A 23267-nucleotide genomic window follows, 5' to 3' on the forward strand; every position below is an offset into this window, starting at 1 on the left:
TTAAATAGAAAAATGACTAAATGACTCATAAACTGGTAGCCCATATGTGAATTTAAATGGTGTGTGGTACAGAAGGTAAATTGAGTGCTGTTGTTTGATTTCTATAACAAGAAGCAATGGAATTAAGAAGAACCTTCAAATCACATTTGAATGAAGGAAATACATTTTGCCACAACAAATTGTACTTACAACAGGTATAGCAAGATCTTCTTGGAAACATATGCCAAAGCAATAGGAGATGCCAAAAAGATTCACTATTGTTATTTATGTATAAATGGAAATCAGATAGCCTCCCTGAAATAATGGAATATTAAGAAATAATCATTCATTGCTAGACCTCATCAACCCAGGTGGCTGATAACTGAGGTTATCTATAACCTCCATATCAAAGGTATATTTACTTGGAAGGTCCTGAACTATGATAGTGTCCCACTCTGCAAATATTCTAACCAAATGGCCATTTAAATTTGGCTGGGACATGGAAATAGCTCCAGGCACAGTAATGGTGACCTCTTTGTGGATGCAAGGTGTGAACATATGAGTGCACTAATACTTCTAAATCCCAAATACCATCAGTCTCTGAGCATCAAACAAGCAGTGATGCAATAGAAAAGCTCTTGAGGAGCTCAGATGCCCGTTTCCTGAGGTCCTTCACTGAGCTGTGCCGAGGAGCACCTTGGCCTCACCAGCTGCTGGAGCAGTGTCATTTCTCACGAGCAGAATGCTGCAGACTCAAACTCATACTGACACCAGTAACTAGTTCCGATAGGACACAACAGCACAGGAAACCTCTACTTTTACACCATGGCTCAATAATACAGAATGCTACCTATGCTTACCCCACAACCTCCTGTTGCAGTATCATGAAGATTTTATCATTCGTGCTGTAGATCTGCATCTGTTATTCAGCTTGTGTTGCCAGAGCAGAGTTTAAACTGCATAGAAGACTGTTTGCACAAATAATTAATAAATAAATAAATAGATCAAGTTAAATTGCACCTTTTATATAGATATTGCAGGTCTCTTTCACTCAATGTCTGTTAGGGGTCTGGAGATGTGGTTAAGATGATAAAGGGGAGCCTCAAGAGGAGGGTCATTGGCTACTACCATGTCTCCCTCAAAAACATGTGGATGTATGTACGAGAGCAAATGTTATTAGGGTTGTAGCTTAACTACAGTTGTGGGCAAGAGAAAGGAGGAGAGCCCTCAGAAAAGAAGTAGTGTACACACAATGCTGTTTTCCCTCTAGGCACCTGAACCTCATCAAGCACAAATTTATCAGCATTGACTGAGAAGTGGCTGAAAGTGGCTCTTGGTAATAAGCACCTGTATTTTTGAAGACCAGTGTCCCTATGCAGTATAAGGTATTAAAAAAACCACATCAAACTGCCATCTGGGAAAAACTCTTTTGATAACCCATGCAGGGGGACACAAAGAAAACACATGATGAACAGATTTTCCAAGTTCTTATTTCTAACCTTGTTTATCAATAGTGCCCTCAGTTTTGAACAGTTACAATTTTTACCAGAACTTTAACAAAGACTGAAAAGTAAGTATTTGTATTCTGCTGTATATATAAATATAATTATATTACCTACACAAATGCCTACAGCTTCTTATGCAAGTAATATGCAAATGAATTTAGCATTGTTGGAATTTGTAATCATTCATATGCACTCATAAACGGAGTCTAAGAATATATGCTAACACACTCCTCGTGTCTACAACATGTCAACGTGACAATGTCACTCATTCACATACACATTTGTTTCTATACTTCTGAATTGAGCAGACTTTCTATAGACAATATTTCAAATATATCAAAATTTTAATTTGTATATATTTTTCTTATTTAATTACCATTAACACACAGCAGGTCGGTGTCAAAAATATAGTTTTATTATATTCACATGAAACAACAACAACAAAAAAATCTAATTATTTGCAATCTGACACTAAAAGCATCACAGTTCTTGTATTTATGAGACTCAAAGGGCTGAAATGAAACATACAGAGGGGAAGTCAGCTGATAAATTATTATGTTCAGGACCTCACATAAAGAGAATTTTTTCAGGAGAAAACATTGTGGTTGACTTTTTCAAGTGCCACACAACTTAACTCATTTACAGTAGTATCCTGAAAAATGTATAGGCTCCCTGCATTTCAGAAACCAACTGGTTTGTTGTAGACAAAGTAAGACAGTAGACAAGGTAAAAGTATATATAAATTATTATATATAATCCAATATTCTTGAAAACATGACTCTTAATGAGCCCTTCACTCTGCTAGGTACATTGTATCTGGACAGTGATAGTTCACCAGCAGAAGAGTGACCAATATAAATAAACAAGACAAAAAATGTGCCTAGAAAGAACTTCTGTCCTCTTCATCGCATATCTATGAGAATTGATAAAAGGCTGGACAGAATAAAAGATTTAGCATCAAATACAGGAGACACAAAGAACACTTGCCTCTCAAAACCAGGTGCCAGCTACTACTTCAACCTGAATGTATCTGTGCTCTCTCTAACCTTGAATCCGCTAAGCTCTGAGGCTTACACCTGTATATGCCTGCTGCTGTCACTACCCTTGATTAGAGCAGCAAACCCTGCCCAATTCCTCATTACCAAAAGGGAAAAAAAAAAAAAAAAAAGAGTTTTTTTGCTTTCTTTTGGGCTGTGGATCTCAGCTGGACAAAGACAGATGCTTCATGGCAATCCTGGGTGAAAGTCTACCTCTACCACTGAAGCAGTTTTAATTCCTCCCCTCCCCAGCAGCTCTCCCAGTTTTCCATTTGGCTGGTTTGGATCCAGCTCCGTGTTGCTCCACCCCTCTCACACTTTCTTGAGGGTGTCAAGGTACTTGGCATAGGATTTCTCTCTCAGAGGCCAGGACCCGAAAATTAAAATGTTGAAGATTTGGCAGTCAAGCTTTTACCAGTCTATCAATAAATCTTTCACAATCAAACCTGTGAGGCATGTAATCTCCTAACTCCTACTGTGATCTTTTATGAATATCTTATTCCTAACGTAACTTTCTTTTATCTCAGGTCATTCTTAGGCTACTTTTTCACTGAAATTTCTTGGAGTATGTGGGAGGAGAGACTTTTAAAATATTTTTTTTAATAGCAACATTACTTTCAAGTTTTTTATGCTTACCTCCCTCCAGCTCCCTTTGTGACTCAGAAAATAGAAGGACAAAGGTGGAATCCATTCTTAATTCAGCTTGGGTAATAAATCATTTTGTCACAGTTAAACAGTGGGAATATGCTGGAGGAGAAACGCAGAACAGCCCTTTTCTCATCAAATACTAGTTCCCTGCTAGGGCTCAGAAACAAGGTTCACTTCAGATCCTTGTTCCCAGCTTTGTCATGTTACTGGTGGCCTTATATTCCAAGGCTTATTCCAAGTGGCTGCAGACAGGTTTACATAGAGAAATAATTTGCTCTACTGGCATCCTTTCTGAGCACGGTGGTCACAGAAGGTGAGGATGTCATCAGCAGAACAGGAGAGACACATGGCCAAGCACCGGCTTGAAGCTGAAAAGCAAACCCGTGTCCTTGGCAGTGCGAGGAGTGATTTCCCAGAGGTACTGCAGCACGATAAAAATAACAGTTCCAGCGAGGATTCTTAAAGTTGGGCAAAAAATTACCAGGAAGACGGAGGGGGAAAAAAAAAAAAAAAAAAAAAAAAAAAGAGGAACTTTCCTGGGTAGAAAACAAGATTAAAATTATACCTGTGGTTGGAAGACTAATTTTGAATTCAGTACTTAGTGGATGGCTCCCTGTTGCCTGGCCTGTTTTGAGGCAGATACAGCATGATTTTATCTGCTGCTCTAAGCTTGCTCTGAGGATGTCTACCCACTTTCAGGAGTCACATGGCTCTGCTTGTCCTTCAGGCATGAAATGGTATGCATGCTATTCAGGGATCAGACGCTGCTGAAATCCGATGAATTAATAGTTTAATTCTACCAAACTACCCTTGAAGAGGCTTTCATTTCATGGAGGAATTTAAAAAGGGTTTGCTGCTTTTGAAATATTTTGTTTGGTTAAGAAAAAAGCACTTGCTTTTAAACATCTTTTGCTGTGTGAGGTCACTTTGCAGCTTCTCCAGTGGGTCCTTACCCTCTGCCCAGAAATCATGTGGTTATCAAACTTTAATGCTTTCGTTTTGTTTGTATTGAATTTTTGGTTTTCTCTGAACACTGCTGTATGCAATCCTCAGAAAAAGAGTCATTTTGAAGTAAGTATTACTGCAGTTCATTACAGATATGCACACCTGGTTCTTTCTTGTCTTCCTTCAAGCAAACTAAAATATTTAGAATTAATTTAGATTGAAATATGCATTTTCTTTTCACTCATTGTGGAAAAACAGCTTTGAGATAGCCTTCTATTTAAAATTAATTTATTTTGGGGTGCAATATGGTCTGAACCATGGTTGATTTTCAGTACAGAGAACACTCATAAAAATGTCTTAGGGAGATTTAACTTGAGAAGTAGTGCTACAAAGTATTCTGAGAATATATGTAAGGTATGTCATTGCCTTTTTTTTTTTTTCCCAGAGAAGTAGATGAGCACATAAAACGAGAAATAAATAAATAAATAAATAAGTCTGGGCTTCTACTTGTATTCTCTAAAGCCACATGGGCAAATCAGTTATAAAGCACAGCTCAATGTACACCTGGGAAGCAGCCTTTCTTGAAGAAATTTTGAGAACATGGGACAAGGAGGAACTGAGAGGGGTTCTCAAAAAACAATTGTTGCTTTTTCTGGTGTTCAGCTTGCTACGGGGAGAGAGTTGAAGGCTTCCAGGCCAAAGCACCACTTTGTCTCTGAGAAAAATGTGGAAATTCCAGAAGTGGAAAGAAGGCACTTGAGATATACAATGCATAACCTCATTATTTGCTCTGAAGGCTTTGGTCTTTCATATGTAATGTATACATTCCCACCAGGTACGGAAAGATTTTGTCTTTCAGGTATTCAGTGAGAATGGGCTGTATTTTATACTTCATAATACGCTGCAGGTTACTAATGGTTTAAAGATGCCTTTTCTGAGCAAAGGAACAAAACTCCCCTCTCCCTGTTTTCCAGTTTTGCCTGACAGACTTACCAGCACTCTGACATGTACACAGCTATCTCAGACAAATATGGGACATTTATTTAATTTGCCTGTATGTGCTACAATCTCACTTCTCACCTGTCAAGGTTAATTCAAACTAAATGAGACCTAACAGATTCAGACATGTGGCAGTGATAGCTCATATTCGTACATCAAAATGGAAAATGGGGGTCAGGTTTTCCTAGATTTTGGACAGTTATTTTTTATTTTTATAGTATTTTATATAAGTCCACTATGATCCTAGAGTCAAGCATGATCGATCATTATGAATTATGTATTAATAATGATTAATTGCAATGATTAACTGCTGCTGCTCAAGTCAGCGACAACTACAGTTGTCATTGTTATGTTAATTTGCAACACTGCAAAAATGATGATGAACTAAATTGACTTCATTTACTTTAACATAACCTATACTCTGTTTTAATTATAGTTCTATAAATACCTTGCTAGCAATCATGTCGACCCCCATTTTCCCTATTCTTATGTTATTAGCAGAGCTTGTTTAAATCAAGGTCAAACATGTCTTTCTAAGATGATTTATACAAAACAATATATTATCCTTCTTTTCTATTATTTAGGAGTTGAAAAGGGAATGTAGCTCAATACAAAATCCCTGAATAGACCCAGTATCAGAAATTACTTGTATTTTCTGCCAACACACTCTACCCAGAGGGAATGCAATGACTTCTTTAAAACTCAGATACTAAAGGAAATGAACCAGATACGGAAAACTTGAAGTTTTCACTCTGGAAAAATATTTCTATCCTCTGGCCTTAGCACAAACAAGAACTGTGCATTTGCCCTATGTCTGTTGGAGGTTTCAGAAAGCTGTGCGGCATTAAAGAAATGGGAGATGTAGAGTACTCAGGGGCAAGGAAGACTGGTGGCAGGAGGTTAAAGAGAGGTGATTCTCAGCAAGCTCCACCAAACACAGAAGAGCAGAATGATGACTTTGGGGATCAGATGACTGTGTCAGGATAAAGTAGTTCAAGCACCACAGCATGAATCAGTAATATCTGTGCAGTAGCTATCACATCAAGCACTCGGTGTCTTCTGTGAGGTAGAACAGCAGTCACCAAAACTACTTGACATACATCGAACAATGCCAGCGGCAAGGATAACAGGATGAAGAAGATGAGATCCCAAAATGAAGACCTCGTCATGACTGGTGTGAACAACAGAAAACATGAAATTTTTTGGTACCTCTTGCATGAATGGCTTGCTCAAGTGAATAAGGTCTTGTACAACTTGTGCAGCTCAGAATAAAACAGGGATGTTTGAAATGGACAGAAGATGATCCATGTTCAGTCTCCTGCAGCACTCCTTTTCTCTGGTTTTCTGCCAGGCCCTGTGGTACTTTCCTCCCTTCCTTGCTGGTTTTCTTTTGGAGAGTACACAGAAAAAATGAAAGGGAGCACAAAAACAACCCCCTTTTTTTTTTTTGTATTGTCTCCAAATCTATTTTTCCACAGAAACCCCAGGAACAGCACAAACTACACACAATAAAGGCTGGGAGCGCTGTGCAGTGATGGAAAACTGTCAGGGGGAGTTGAACCAGCGGCCACAGCAGGAGCAAACTTGCTAATGTAAAATGGGGTTAGCTGCAAATCTGCCTGAATTCCATGTTTTCCTTGTACTTTTTCAAACATAAATTGGGGAAATAAAAGTATTATGGTATGTAAACGGATGTCTATTTTAATCTCCGAATGACAGCTTTTAGCTGGAGGCATACTCGGAGTCCTGGTCACGAAGGATGCCTTGCATCTGTGAGAGGATGCAGCATTTGTAAAGCAAAAGTGGAAAACATGGTCCATAAGACCTCAATTTCATTAAAAAAATCTTGTAAGGGAAAGTTATTCCAAGAGACTGGAAGCAGGAGAGGAACACTAATAAAGGCATCATCCCTGTTCCCCTCCAAATCATTTGTCTCTTGTGGTCCCATGTCCTAGCCTCCAGGCGCAGTGGTGGCACTAGAGATACTGGCTGCAGTGACATAAGGCACCTTCCTTTGAGCTTCTTCCAAGCCACCAAGAAGCTACAGAGTGGGGTGGGACCAGTGGGTGTGTGGGTAACCCTTGTCCTGTGGCCGGTGCAGCTTCGGCATGAGGCCTCAACTCCTAATGTCACGTGGAAAAGGGGCTGCTCCCACCATGGGACCAAGGATGAGTGTTCAACCTAAACATGCCCTCCTCCCCCAGATTCTTTGCACTGGGTGTTTTAAAAATGTAGTACAAAGCACAGAGCACAATGATAAAGTTTCTGTGATGTAGAATTATTATTATTATTATTTTTTTAAACCTGCTCAGCAGTTAGGAAATATTGTATATATATATATTTTTTTTTTTTTTCTAAATAACATTCAGCAATAAAACAATAATGGGTATTTCTTTCTTTTAGGCTTTGTTTATTATGAGCCAAGAGCCTGGACTAAAGCAACATATCTCATTAGCTGAACTCAAAATAATTAAGGACCATCTGAAGATTCATTTCCCAATATCTACAAACAGAAAAATAAAATATAATCATGGAGCTATAAATTAAAACCACAGGCCTATTAACCATATGTTTCAAAACTATTAAGTGTCTGCCCTTCTTATCTGTACTTAGGAGAGAGATCTATGTTCTGATTTAAATACCCTGAGCTGTACTGGCTGCAGAATACCAGCTTTAATATTCCTTGTACAACTAATCTGAGGTAAAATGAAATAAAAATATTAAGCTAATCGTATTCCTTGAAAATCAAAACCAGCATTCAACATTTGGCTGCTTGAAAAATGTGGCCTCTGTGGATTTCACAGTATTCTCAATTTATACTCAGCTCAGCTCAGCGAAGGTCATCAGCAAAATTTGAGATTATTGCAATCTGAGTTTCCAAAGATGTTTTCTTAATTTTGATTGCATATGTTGCAAACATTTTTCAAAAAAAAAAAAATTGCAGTGGAGTTTTGGTTACATCCATGTAACACAATTCATGATTAGATTTTGGTGGCAATGAGTAGATTTGCAGCCTTTTCCACATTAAGAAAGGTCGTGTGTGGTCATATGAAAAAGCGTCAGATGCTTTGTGTAGCCAGAACTGTTACACCACACATTGACCCTTTCAAAATTGGAATACAGGAAATGTAGAAGCTCCTGCTTGCTCAGGAACAGCCCAAAGCAATGAGGTCAGGTGGCTGCCCTGGTGTCAAGCATACAGCTTACTGCTGGTCCTTCAGGCCCCAAATTTGGATCTTGCTTTTTAAAGCAATAAGTCCATTCTTATTATACCTTCAGGAAGAAACTGCACAGTTCTCAACTATAATAGCTGAGCCCTTTTGTTTTCCTTAGCCCACTGCTTTTACAGCATCTTTTCTGTACTTTTTTTTTTCCATTTGTAGCACCCTGATAGCGATATTTTTATAAAATTATCTGAACCAAGATAGCTTAGCTCCACAGATTATTAGTGTTCAGAGCATCTTTTCTGAAGTGCACTAAGAGCTGTTGGCATGCTGAACAATTGACTGCACACACACACGTATGCATGCAGAACTGTAATTTGAAATCATTGCAGATCCCAGGACTCTCATTTACAAAGGACTCTCATTTACTCTCATTTTCTGCACTTACAACTTTTCCTCTCAGCCCTTATTAATCAACACTCCCATGGGGATCAGATATCAAAGCCTGGCTGCCCAGTCTAAGGCAAACTATCATGTAAATCAGTGGCATTTGAAGAATAAAACAGGAGTAGTTAAAGTCAGCCAGATGCCTCAAGATTAGGCTTTCTAAATTCAGCAGTGCACAGAGGGACAAAGGTTAACAAGGGGTTTTACATCTCCCAAAGTTTTACAAAACTGACATGTTTTATTGTGCTTGAAATGTGATGTATTGGTTTTATAGTGGCTTCCCAAATCAGGATGCATCAGTATTTGGGAGATGTGAATGCTGCTGCATTTATTATTTATTTCTTATTTCTGAACCACAATCGTGCTGCACTAAGATCTGTTCAAATGTAAGACAAAAATGGAGCTCCTGGACACGAGGAAGAACCGTTGTTAACAAACAACACGCTCTTCTGATTTCTCACAGTTAGAAAAAAATATCATAGATAGGATGGTTCTCACCTTTCACAGACCATACAACACGAAGCATTACTGCAGTCAAACCTAATGATAACAGCTGCTTCCTTCATCTAGCAATGCTTCTGTGTTGCTTCCAGGTGTGGCACTGTATGAACAGACAGGGAAGAAGACACAAGGAGCCTCTGGTATGGAAGTATAATATGGCTAGTGTCACTGCTCTCACCTAATGCCATAAATAACTCTGGCTAGCCCTGCTAGTGCCTGCAGCTATCAAGCTCCCTCTCTTCTGTCTAAAGGTGGGGATACGTAGGATACAAGACAGTGAGTTTGGCTCATCCCCACCTCCAGCCGATGGGGTTGGTGTGCCATGAAGGAGGCAGTGCCTTGTGCTTGACTAGGTCTCATCACAGCTGTGACGTTGACCATGAGCTCTGTCCCTTGGCACTTGCACAGGGGTGTCCAACCTGCTGTGTCCGGGTGTTGCCTGGTGGAAATGTGCGAAAGCCAAGTCCCAGACAGCTCCTTCAGCTACACGGAGCATTTACCTTGCGATGAGTTTATACTAATGACACCACTGAGGGTCCTAAGAATAGAAAATGTCATTAGCATTGCCTCGGTTTCTAAAATGCAGGCTGCAGGAAGCATTTCTGGCAGTTCTGAGATTATTAGCAGCTAAAGAATGTTATTGTTTTGGCCCGTCTTTGATGTTTTTGCCCTCTTAATGATCCCTCTGTTCTAAGAGCTTTTCCTCTTTGAATTTATATATTCAAAACAATAGATAACTGAGAAGTAATAAAATATGTTGTCCAGGGCATTTTTAATGGAAAGAGAGTCTATTATCCTGATTTCCTAAAGAATATCTAGATATATACAATAAATTGCATTGAATTATGTATATTAGAACACTTTATAATCAGCCTAAGATATTCAAGACATTTCAGACAGTAGAAGGCTTATTTAGTAAGCTTGTTAATGCTTGCATTAGGTTGAAATGAATAACAAACTGTCTGCGGTCTCTTGTGAGCTCTAAAATACAGTATTTAAAAGTAATCTCTTTCCTTGGTGGTTATTCAAAATATCATACGGCTTTTCAGAATCCAGTGTGTAATACTTCACTAAAACAATGGCTGAAAATGAAAGGAAAGCCACTAACACTTTTATAGTTCTTTGCAGTGCATAATAGTCGTATTTTCCCTGACTTTAACATATACAAATGTGTAACGTGACTGAAAGAGAAGAGATTGTCTTCTCTATGTTTGCATACACATACTGAAAAAATTCTGCAACCTCCCTTCTGTTGTGCAATGTAAATAACATATTTGTCCCTAACCTTCAAGCTTTATTTAGCCACTATTCTCTTGTTCCATGCTTTCTACAAGGTGAAAGTGATTTTTGACATTTGATGACCATTAACACAATGGTGTCAGTGCTGACTGGCAGAAAACTCTAGGCCTGAAGTGAGGTTTACAGTGGTCTTGTATCCTTCTAGGCAGCTAAAAGATATAGTTAATAGGCAGGTTTAACCTTGAGTGAGACTGGAAGAAACCAAATATATATATATATATATATATTTTTTTTTTCTTTCAAAATTATTTTGGCTTTCACTGACCAAACTCTGCTCAAACCGTGTTTTAGCAGAATGGAAATTTGGACTGCAGTTTTTGTGGGGTCCCTACCAATACACCCTAGAGGGCACAGTCAGGAATTGCCTCCAGACATAGAAGAACACACTTTCACAGAAGGCATGGTGCAGTGCAAAGCCCCATCCTCCCATGGAAAGAAATCTCTGAATGATTATTTGTAGATATAGAGTGTGTCTTGTGGGAGGATTACACCTTTAATGCCTCCCATCCTCCATCAGTAAACTGACCTTGCTTTGTTGATCAGAGTAGAGATGAAGCAAAGATATGGTGATTTCAGAATAGGCCATTTGCTGGAACAAATGAAGAATTAATTATCCTATGGCTCTATTCCACCCATACAGGAAAGTAGCTGGCTTGCTTTAATATTTCATTGTGAAGAGACAGCTGTAGTCTAGAGGTACACTTGTACAACACGCAATCTCTCTTTGGTTTCACCCACTTAAACCAGAGCACCTTCTTCTTCAGATTGGTTGCTTTAGTCACAGCGATACCTTTCATGCTTACTTGCAGGCAGGTATCAGAACGGCTGATGAAATGCATTACATTTAACTGTTGATAAAGAAATTGAAAGAGACTGGGATGATGCTGTCCAGTAATTGAGTTATTTTAGCAGCAGTTAGCTGCTTATTTTGCCCACATTAATTTTGGAAAATAAGCAAATTAACTCCTTCTTTCAAAGGTATTTTCCGTAATAGAAGACCAAGATAAAGATTGCTAAATCTAAGTTGAAATTGGAGCATGTCCAATTTCATAAGCTCAGTTTTTGTTTTGGATTGTTTATTTAAATTTTTGGTTATCCTGTATTTTAGCATGTCTATGCTGAGTTTCACCTATATATCATTACTGGGATGCACAACTTCCTGAATGGGCCTTTACTGTGACTTTCCAGCCAGATGTCAAGGACTTCATCATTATCTTTAGTGAGATGTCAGCCATCAGCTGTAAGTAAGGAATAACACACCTCTGTAAGTTGCTGCAGTTCTGAGGGGCACCAATCTTCCCTCAGTTTCTACACTCTTGCTTGCAACATCATAGACTGGTTTTGCAGACTTTTCAGTGCTTAGAAAGCCAGCAGTCAGGTATTTGATATCTCCAAGTCCTGCTGATATTTCATCAGCCTCTAAAACACAGTAGTTGAACGCAAGAAAGAAAGAAAAAAAAAAGTCAAGAAAATTACCTAATTTACATGCAATTTGTCAAGTTCAATGCAAAGAAACTTCCTAGGGGGAAACAAAAAAAAAAAAAAAGTGCATACCTCCTGTTATTCAAAGGAAGGAATGGCTGCTTAGCACTGGGCCTAGTAACCAGTCCTGATGATTGGTAAGGAATGTTATATGTTTATATTTGTTGAACTTATGATGTAAGCAGAAACATGTCTAAATGATCTAGATGTTGGTACCCAGTTCTAACATCTGAAGACAGCTGGATCAATTAAATCAATGATAAAGATTACGTCTGCAGAGCACTGCATTTCCAGAGTGTAACTAATGGGAAAGGAAATCATTGGCTTTGAATGAAGAGATACATAAGATTCCTCTTAATTACACTTCATTACCCAAGAGCAGTCCTTGTGAGTGATACAGAGCAAAACAGTATGCAATCAGTTTAATGCTTTATAAGGAAAAAAGATCACCGTGGGATATGATGCATGTTAAGAGAACATAGCCTTACTGTTATCTTCTCATTTATATTTAATGACTACTGTCCCTTTAAAAGATAGGATTTCCTTTCCTCTGTGAATGGATGTCCTTTGATAAGGGGCTACTTAATTAGAGATCAGAGACTGAAAGCATTTTTAGCTATTTAGATACTGCAGTTTTAATCCCAGTTCTTCCTTGAGAAAGACGAAAGACATAATTGAAGGGTTAATATTTTCTCTTTTTTGGGGGGGACCATTTTTAAAAGCATAAAAAATAAACTGCTGAAGATGTAGTATGAAAATTTTGAAGAAGAAAATCAAAACTATGTTTTTTTTTTTAATTATTTTTTATTTTTTTGGTGCTTTTGTAGTTTTTCACCATTTTTGCCCTACATAATTTTAGAAATTAATCAAGGCTTCACAAATCCTTTTGGTTGGCTGTGTGACATTTTTGGTGAATTTAGTCTCAACAGAGAAATCTCTTCTAATGGTAGGACAAATGATGGGAATTTTGCCATCAGATTAATGAGAAAGAGGTTGAGCCTTGTATCTGCTTTGTATCTGTTTTTTGGGGGGAAAAGGCCAGAACTGGGCATACAGTACTTTATTCATTTGGTAGACAATAAGATCTTTCACAGTTATTTTACAATAGAAAAAAAATAAATAAAGGAGAAAACAAGCATGCATACCTCAGGCAAAGAGCTCTTTCTATCTGACAGAAGGCCAGGAACAAAATCTGTCTATGGCCGCACTCCTCTATTCCATGGTTTACTATAATGTCTTGTCATACATGTGGACATTTTCAGAATCAATGTGTTGAATGTGTCCATTCTGATTTGGCAACTGATATTTTTATGCCCTTAAATACTTATATTGTCCATAGACTGAGTGCAATGTGAAGATGGCACATTATTACTTAAATGTTGTTTTGCATCTTAGAAACAACTTGAAAAAAGAGTTCATAGGCTTGTCACTTAGTAAACCTTGTTGCAAAACCAAAAGTGATCAGAGGGACATGATTAAAAAATTCCACTGACTTCAGTGAATGTTGAATTAAGATCCCAAAGAAGTAAGCACATCTGATTTCATTACTTGAATTCTTTCCTACCAATTTCAATAGATGTGTTTTTGGATGAAGAGAAGTCTTCTAATGAGACCACAGATGCGGTGACTCTCACCTTAGAACACTAGAGATATAATTTTAGTAAATCCTGTCTACCAGTTTTCAAGAACCAGAACAGTAAAGAAATGATGACATTTTTCTTGAACAAATGGTTGGTTCTGAGGTCTTCAACAGTGTGGGTTCCATTAAAATCTTGACATTTCCCAGACCTTGGTATTTACCTTCACTGTTTTCTTTTTGTGGTATTCCTATATGGAGAACAGGAAATACTATGATAAATTTAAAAATGTTTGGTGAATGTCAACATTTTAATGATGCCCTCTGTTTTCTGAAGTGGAAGGGATGGAGCTGTCAGCAGTGAGGGTAGACAGGTCTGTTATCTGAAAGAGAAACAGCCATTCTGAAGATATTTTTCACATGAAACAGTGCTAAACTAACAGCAAGGGACTGTCTTGGAAGTGTCAGTCCATTCTTAACTCACTCTGTAGTGCCTAGATACTGTCAGAGCACAGTGTAGGATATATGACACAAAAGTCTTCAAATAACATGCTGATGGTCTCAGTGTAAGAAACTGGAGAGACAGATACATATGTTATAATGCAACTCCTCACTGCAACAGAACCTGGGATGGTGTATTTGTCATGCTCAGTTATAAGGAATCTTGCCAGTGCTCTCAGGTTTTCTTTCTCTTCGCTACGCTTAAACTCTTAATTTGTGTTTTACTTAATCATTTACAGAAACATACATACAAATGTATATATACATATACATATTTTAAGAGCATCTCCCTAAGACATTGTAAGATACTCAGGCTCACGTGCCCAGAGATATCATTGCAATAGCCTATACCATGTTGTTAGCTCTTGCCTAAAACAGTTGGCTGGGTGTGCGTGGTACACTGCGAAGATGCAAGTGAGGCAAGCACTTTATGAGAAATCCCCCAACAATGTGAAGAGGTTAGTCCTTAAACAGGAATTTTACATCTCTCAGGTGCCAAAGGTGGAATGAGACTCTTAATGCTGGAGATTGCTGCTCTCTTTGCAGCTGACAGGGCAGACCCAGGGTCCCCAAAGAAGTTACCATGCCCCACATAGCCAGGCCTTTCATCCTTCCCTGCCAGTGCCTTTCCCAAGCACTTTGGGAGCGGAGCTAGAAACTGCAGCTGTGGAACTGTTCTCTCTCTGTTTTCTTTCATGGACATACATGTTCATCAGGGAGGACTCCATTGAAAAATGCTGCATTTACACAAGCATGAAAGTATTGAGAATCTGGCTCCCTATGTTGTGTTTTCTCAGAAAAGCAGTAAACTACCCCCAGGCATGGAGCCAGGCCAAACTACATGGTCCTGGCAAGGCACCACCAGCGAACAAGGCTAAAATCTGGCTCTCAAAATGTAATCCCAAGGAGTAATTTGATTACTTTTAAATGTGGCTTCACTTTCAATTATTTTTCTCAGCATGCTCTCCCATCGCCTCCATCCGGAACATGAGCTGTGCCATTACATGGCTGTGCCTGGCCAGGGAAAAGCACGGAGCGCTGCATGGTGCAGGCAGCAAAACACCATCGCTCCTCTCCGGTGGCACCTGATGAAGCCACCTTCATCTTGCCTGCGGTGTCAAGGGGCCACAGCTCAGCAGAGACACAGAATAATGCAAAAGCAGTCAAGGAATTATCTGCAGACGTTGTGCGTAGGTTTGAGGAGTGGTTTGGGACCCCCAGCTTAGCTTCTCACAGCACAGCACACGCAGAGCCATGGAGAGCGGCTGGCTCTGGTCCTAGGAGCAGCTTTAGTCACATAGCAGCTCAGTGCGTCTTCTGTGCTGCATTTTGTGTGACATGCACTTTATATACAATAGAAGAAAAATAAAAGTGTGCTCCTGATGCTTTCCTTACTGTCCTTATATGTGCCTTAAGATAAACCTGGGTGCTTGCAGGCACTTGCAGACACTCAGAAGAAACTCAAAATGCTCAGCGCTTTTCTAAAACTTAGATGAAAAAGTCAAATATAAATTTAATTGTCTACATTTAGACACTCAAAGTACTTTTTGTACTTTTTTTTTTTTTTTTTTTTAAATTTAACGGCCTTTATCTCCTCAAACCTCAGTGAAAAATGGGTCAGTCTGCAAAACAGGAACGTTAACAATGTTCCAATGCAATTAAATGTTTGAATTCACAAGTTCCAAAATGATGTCACAGAAAACAACATATTTCTTCAGAAAACTACATAAATATTAGCCATTTTTAAATGTAGTTGTTACTTGATGATAATGCCTCAAGTTCTGTCAGACAAAAAGGCACAAGAAATACTGTAAGCAAAATTCACACACTGACTCTGAACTGGGCAGTCAGTTGAAGTAAATTGATTTAAAACCAAAGCAAAGCAAAGCAAATCAAAACAAACAAACAAACAAAAACAACTGCAGATGTTTTAGAAAGCCCATACAGTAAGGTAAAGTTGTCTATCATTATCTTACAGGTATTGAGTTGCAAATACTTACTTGCATTAATTCACTCAAATCTCACACTGATCTTCACGGAAGTGAATCAAAGATTAGCTGCGAGCTGCGAACCACTGCACTGCATTACTAAAATGTAGTCATTGACACCCCCCCCCAACATACAGTAATTCTCGTGTACAGTACAATTTTTTGCTTTTTGCTTACAAATACCTGAATACCTGTCCTTCACTCAGTCAAAGAGGTGTAATCTGAAGACTGGCATCCACCTTGTCAGTAAGCCACAAACAAGATCCAGCATCTAGCCAAGATGATGATCCTATAGCTGTATGCAGCGCTGAAGTATATTAATCACCACAACAATGGGATGTCCTAGGTAACCCTGTTGTGAAATAAATCTTGATGGACACAGTATCTATAAAATTCACTTCAGGCCGGATGCTACATGGAGTTGGTACGTAATAATAAAACGAGGAATAAATAATGCATAATGAAGACTAACTGTGGGTGGGAGATTCACCATCAGTGAGGAGCATTCAGTTAGACATCTGTTCTATTTTGTGTTTGGGAAAAGTCACCTGAGGCTAGAAAATTAACAAAATGGTTTTCATACTATGCTTTCCAAGAGAAACTAAAGATTTACAAAGATGCTATTGAAGCTGGACATTTTAAATCAGTAGGGGATAATGTGCATCCCCAAGTTTCTAAAAGGAAATGGTTAGAAATTTTCTGAACTACTTTGCTGATTTTCATTTGCTTTTAAAACTACGGGACAGAAACCACAGGTGTTGCTGTTATTTAATAATTTAAGTTATTATTTAGGTCATTTAAATGACCTAGGTAATGACAGGCATCATATCTGACATTTATGCCTGGCAAGACAATTGAATGGCTGGTGTGGGATTTTGCACAAGAATTGAGAGCAATAGAAAGCTAACACAGTACACTTATAATGTTTTCAAATCATAGAATCATCTATAATAGACTGAGCTTTTATCAGGGCCTCACAGTGATCAGTTTTTGGCCCTTATGTTTTTAGCAGTTTAAACAATGATCTGAAAGACCAGAGAAAATTATCATCTTTGCTGCAGATTAGGCCTAAAAATGGAGAAATGATAAACCAGAAAAATGGGCGAGACAGAAAAACTCACCAGATAGGTTAGACAGACAAACGAACAATCGCTAACTGCTATAACACAGAAAAATGTAAAGGAATATATCCAGGAATCTGACATGTAAGCCACACTTATAGAATAAGGGCAGTTTACTTCACGGACTCTAAAAAGCATTTAGGAATCATAGTGGATAATCAATGGTCCATGAGTGCCTAGTGTGATGCTGCATCCAAAAGAGACAATACAGTCCCTGGAAGAATAAACATGAGAATTTCTGTAGGCAGCCAGTCTGCAGGCAAGCAGAAAGGAATTATATTAAGTCTGGATTTGGCAGTGGCATAATCATGTTTGGAAGTTTATGCTGAAATATGGTGTCCATGATTCAACAGGGATGTTGATATGTTGGAGAGGGTTCACAGAAAATCAGTGAGAATCATTACAGGATTGGAAAACAAGCTTTAAAGTCAAGGACAGCCACAAAGCCAGTTGATCAGAGGTTAAGGGATAACTTGATCAGAGTATTAAAGTAATAGGAAAGAATACTCTGATAATAAAATCATGTAATGATATTCAGGACCGGAAGTAAAAGTCAGAAACACTCAGAGTAGAAATGAAGTCCACATTTCTACTAATCACTGGAACAATTTAAAAGAGAGCTGTGCTAGACTCAAATTTGGACATGTTAACAATAGGCTTGGAAGTTATTCTAAAAGAGATCCTTTAGTTAACTTAGACAAGAATTAACTCAGGAAAGGTCACACAAGGTCAGGCTACTTGATTAAAATTGGTCTTTTTCAATCCCCACAGTGTAAAATTAAGTTGTGAATAAGAAATTGAAGCCAAGGGAGACCACATATTGAAGAAGTCAGCAAAGTCTAGAATTTGGAACGTATCTGCTTCTTAACAGATTTGGGATTATAGAGGACAGCCATGCACCTTACTATCCACTTTCTCTGCACAGCTGACTCAAAACTCTTACTGACCTACACATTTCTTTAACACCAAGAAGTTAAGGCTTTAAAAACTACGTGCACAAGCTTTCTGTCAGGCTAGCAGTATTGCATTGGTGACTCACACCGGGTCTGTAATCCCCAGAAAGCAGGATACCAGCTCCAGGTCTTGCTACTGCCATGTGATTGAGTAGTCTCTGGTTCTCACATACACAGGATTTTCCTTCTCTTTTTTGAGTCATATTAAGTGACTTCTATTGTGTGTCACCCTGATTGTAATTTCATCTGGACCATAGTAGACTGCTTCCTGCTTTGGCCGTGTGGGAATGGGCCCAAAGCCTCACTGCAATGGAGATAGACGGCGTCTACTGCCTCCTTGCAGTCTGCACTAAAGGTGCAACACTGTTTCTGAAAGACTTTGTTTCATCATGATTTGTTCCTGATGAATGCACACTTGTTACGTGCCACTGCATCCTCTTAGCACTTGGAGGTCCTTTCCACTCTGTTAGGGTACAGACATTCAGTATATTGGTCTCTAATTCGCTTTCTCTTCTGTTCCTCATTCCATTCTTTTTAAAGTTAGGCATTATGCCTGTCCTCTTGCATACTGCTGGAATTCACCCATCCTTTCAGAGTATCAATCACTATGCAGCAACTGCTTGCTTTAATCTCTGTAATACTCCAACAGTGTATTCCAGCAAGCCTAATGACTGGAAAGTATCTAACAATTATTTGACCTGATCTTTGACTATTTGGCCAGAGTTCTTGTCCTCTCATTAGCTGTTGTTGTCTGTATTAGAGGAGCAACTACAATTTCATTCTTTTTTAAGATGAAAAAAACAAACAAAAAAACAACCACACACACACAAAATAAAAACAAAACAAAAACAACAACAAAAAAAACAAACCCACAAGCTGAATGTTTCTGCTCCTGTCTCCTTTAGGTAAGACACTTGTTTTTTTCCTCCATCTCCCATAAAGAAACAATATTTATAGATTTTTTCATGTTGCCCCTTATATCTGTCACTAGTTGCAATTACATTTTTTCCTTAGTCTTGGTTTTGTCCATGCATGTCCTTGTATTTTTATAATCAGCCTGTAGTACCTTGTTTCTGCTTATGGTTTCTCTTTGATTTTCATGTCATTCAAGAGATCTTGGTGTTGCCCTTCTGGTCTTTTATTGCAACCCCTCTCTTTTCTTCATATTAGAAATAGTTATCTGGTTGGTTTGTCATGTTTTCTCCCCTAGAAAATCTCAGCTCTCCAATTTGCATTTGAAATCATCTGTAGGAGAATCTGCCAAACAATTTTCTGGTTTTACTGAAGTTCGTTCCTGTTGTCTGACTGTTATCGTGATGCATGGAAACCCTCAGACCATCTCTGTATTCAGTCTTCTCTAGGATGCAAGCCATTGATCTGTCACATCAAGCCACCACTGGCACATCGCACCCCATGCCTCTCCCAGAAGTCCCCATCCCGGATGCAGCCCTGTGCTAACATATAACTTTTTCTCCCTCTGCTTTTTCCCTTGCCATGCCTTACTGTGATTCCCCGCTGTTATCATCTGCATGGTTTGAACATTAACTGCTTGTGCTAAATCAGGGACTATATTTATATTAGCTACTGGCAATAGTAATTTATTAAATTCTGGAAGATCAGCCACTAGAGGGAATCTAAGACATACTGCCAGCATGTTAAGCGCTCTCCCTTTGATCCTTTTCCTCTTACATGGTGGCATTTGGAATGCTTTTATGCATAATGAAAATCTACTTTTACAACCTTTGATAGACAACAACTATTTGAAATGTCTGTTCTCTGCAATGAAAATATCTTTGCTGAACTGCAGCTGCTGTGGGTTATCTCTGAGAGACTATTTCAGCCCTAAAATGAACACATATTAACTTGCTCTTGCTGTCTCTAGATGCAATGCTGTGCTTTCTAGGGCTCAGTTGTCCAGGCATCTCTGAAGAAGTGACTGAAATGTGAAGCTCGGAAGCAAAACAGCAAAGTATGTCACAGACTAGCAATTTTGGTTGGTGCGTTTGCTTCCTGGAGAGTTTACATATTCTGCTGTCCGCAAGCGAACACAGTAACAACTGCTAAAGAAGGGGAAGTGTCTGTCTGCAGATGGAAAGAGTGAAAGAAGCTCAATGATCTCTTCAAAAACATTCCCCTGCTGTTGAAGACATTAACTGGGGGGACAGAAAGGAGTAGCAGGCATGACATTTTAAAGTTCCAAGTGATTTGAATATTTTTACATAATTCTTTTGCTTTGAAAACAGGAAAAAGAAAAAGAAAAAAAGAGGGTGAAATGCGTTGACAGTGCCCCTTTAAGTCCTACTGACATAGTGGGGCCGGTAACTGCACCCTGTGGTTTACATTACCTTTTTTTATGTGTTCCTGTTTTTATGGAGTGCTAAATGGCTTAATTACATTTTACTGGTTTATTCTGCTCACTTGCTCATAACCTCATTAATCTGGCACACACCATTTTCTTCTCAAAATGGAGAATACGCTGTCATTTCCATGTAATAGTATCTCTAGGTATGTGCAACATTCTGACAGGTATAATGTGGTTTAATTCAGTGTTTATTAGAAAATTATGAACTCTGCATAAAGGTGAAAGTTATGAATAAGAAGCATAAACTGTGCAGACTAAGCTCTTTAGCAGAACATCAGGATCCCAATAGATTTAAGTACTTGGTGGTTCTGATGGATTGAAAGGTATTTATTTTTCAGTCTAGTTAATAGTCTTTAACTTATTTTTATATTAGGAGATTGCCATTTTTTACCCGGAAACTTTTAAAGACCATAAATGTATACCTTGCAAGCTTGATTCGCCTACTATTTGACCCAAAGGACACATTGTAGGATGTCTGTCTCTTTGCTTAATAAATAGGTGCAGGGACTGAAGGGCCATCTCATCACATTCTTCAAAGCAGGAGACAGATCAGATATAGAATAAGAGGTGGAAAGACAAGAGTCCGAGGTTGCACCCCTGGGTGCTGAGCTAACCCTTACCTGACTTGTAGGAGTGGCTAACTACTGCCTTGCTCGTTGTTCCTGAGATACTGGGTTTAACAGTTTGGTTTTGCTGTTTTCCCTGGGTGCCCGATCCCATCCACAGTCAAAGAAAGCAAACAGATGATACTTCTGTCATTTCCATATTTCCATTTAAAAAAGTTTTATTTTATTTATTTATTTATTTATTTTATGAAGTGGAATAGCATTTTCTGATGTCTCTAGGATAAAGCTTCTCCAGGATTTAGTGCTGCAGGTAAAGGAAAGCTGAATTGTTTTGACTTATTTTGTCTTATTTCGAATGAGAGAGACTTCTCAGCTGCAAATACAATACCAGGAGCTTTGAGGATTAAATTGGATAGCTACCCCCAGTCCTTGCTCTCCCCTATCCCTATACAGCATTCATTCATTATTTTGGCTGTTTAAACTAAGTGGCAATAGGATCTTAGTGTCAGAACCAGATGAAACAAATGGCTTCTGATAATCTGTATTTGAAGTAAGTGGTCTTGAGGAGATACAAAAGGACTTGTTTAAATTTAAATGCTCAAGAGAAGGGATGCTCTTTTATGTCACCAGTTCCACCTTTGTGAAATCTTTGTGAAACCAGAAGTACATTGGGAAAACCTACTGCCCATTTCTGCCATGAGAAAATTCAGTTTGACTTCTCTGGAGGTAAGATGGTACCCAGCAAAGGCTTTTGGAGTTCACCAGAGGTACTATGCTGGAGTTTTAAGTGATGCCTTCCGTACCTGTATCCTTCTATTTTGTGCCAAGAGGGTTTGCAGTTTGCAAGCGTGTATGATGCATGAACACATCTTCCACATTGAATTCTGTGATCAAACACAGTAATTTAAAGACATTGCTGATGACTTAAGATGTCATAAAAATGTTCTGTTACAAATAACTACAGTTATGTGTAACTACTGATACAAATAACCCTCAAACCAACTACAAGTAGAATAGGAAAATTCCTTCCAAAAAAAACCCTTGCCTTTCTCCTTATCTCTCTCTCTCTCTTTTTTTTTTTTTTTTTTTTTTTTTTTTTTGTCTGCAGCATCACCAGGACACAGGAAGGCAATGCCTACCTGAAACAGCTGCCATGGAGACTTGAAATTGAAACTGGAGATGACCCAAAAAGAAGCAAAGGTGAGGGGAGAGAAGAACATGATGGGCGGCAGCTTTTCAAACACAAATGAGGGCAAAAGGACAAGTCATTATACAAAAAAAGCAGGCCTTCTGTTCCTTGGATCTGTCAAAAACCTCAGCTTTTTCATATGAGACAACACAAAATGTCCACAAAGCTGAGAGTGCCCTTTTAAATAAGTCACTGAATCTCATGTAACTGGTTTGCATTGCATGATTCAAGAGGCACAGGTTACAATAATGGAAAAAAACTACCTACTACAGATTTGAAAGACATGCGTCACTTTTTACGCTAACTTGAAATGGAAAAAACATCTCCTTGCTATTTTTTTCCCCCCCTCTGATTGCTAAATTGATTTCTTCTGCTTTTTATCTATGGCTATATTCTTCCCTCAGCTTTTTCTTCTTCTCTCTTTTTCTCTTAAAACCCTTGATGCCATAAAAATTCAGTTTTGCATTTTACTTTAACCTTATTATGTCAAAATGAAACCTGTCCTTTTTTTCCTTTTTTTTCTTCTTTTTTTTTTCTGAACTCATGCACTGCTTGTTTGCTGAGGTCCCAGTCCTGCACACGCAGTTGCACAATATAGTTCTATCGTTCCTGACCTACCAGTGAGCTAAACATCCCATGTAAAAGATCGAGTAACTTGTTCCTGCTCAGTTCCCTCTTCCATCTTGCATATTCTTCTATCTTCTTTTTACTCAGATGGCTGTTACTCTGTAACAGTTCCCATGCGTACAGGATCAGTTATTTTCTATGGCAGTTTATCTAAAGCAATTACAACCATAGATGGTTGTCTTCATTGGCTTGAGAAAAGTTGCCTTTAGCTTTCACACAGAGTAACTTCAACTGATAAATTATTTAGAAATAAATGGGAAAAGAAGTAGTGAAGACAACATAATTAAATGGCTTTATGGCCTTTTCTTTAAAAAAAAAAAAAAAGATCCAATTTAAATTCATCATGTGTTGAAACAGAAAAGTAACTTTCTTCTCTTA

The 23267-nt window shown here is 38.5% G+C and overlaps 2 long non-coding RNA genes across 4 annotated transcripts in view; one reads left to right on the plus strand and one right to left on the minus strand.

Annotated features, from left to right (window-relative positions):
* Positions 1-23267, minus strand: part of LOC310899347 — a 343657-nt gene that overhangs the window by 82423 nt on the left and 237967 nt on the right. The gene's annotated exons all lie outside the window — the stretch shown is intronic.
* On the plus strand, positions 2917-9163 carry LOC310898289. The gene is made up of 3 exons (XR_014583178.1): positions 2917-3587; positions 4778-4949; positions 5698-9163. It is a non-coding gene; the product is annotated as an uncharacterized lncRNA (long non-coding RNA).

The sequence above is a fragment of the Anser anser genome (genome assembly GCF_964211835.1).
Source record: "Anser anser genome assembly, chromosome: 4".
NCBI classification, from domain to species: Eukaryota; Metazoa; Chordata; class Aves; order Anseriformes; family Anatidae; genus Anser; species Anser anser.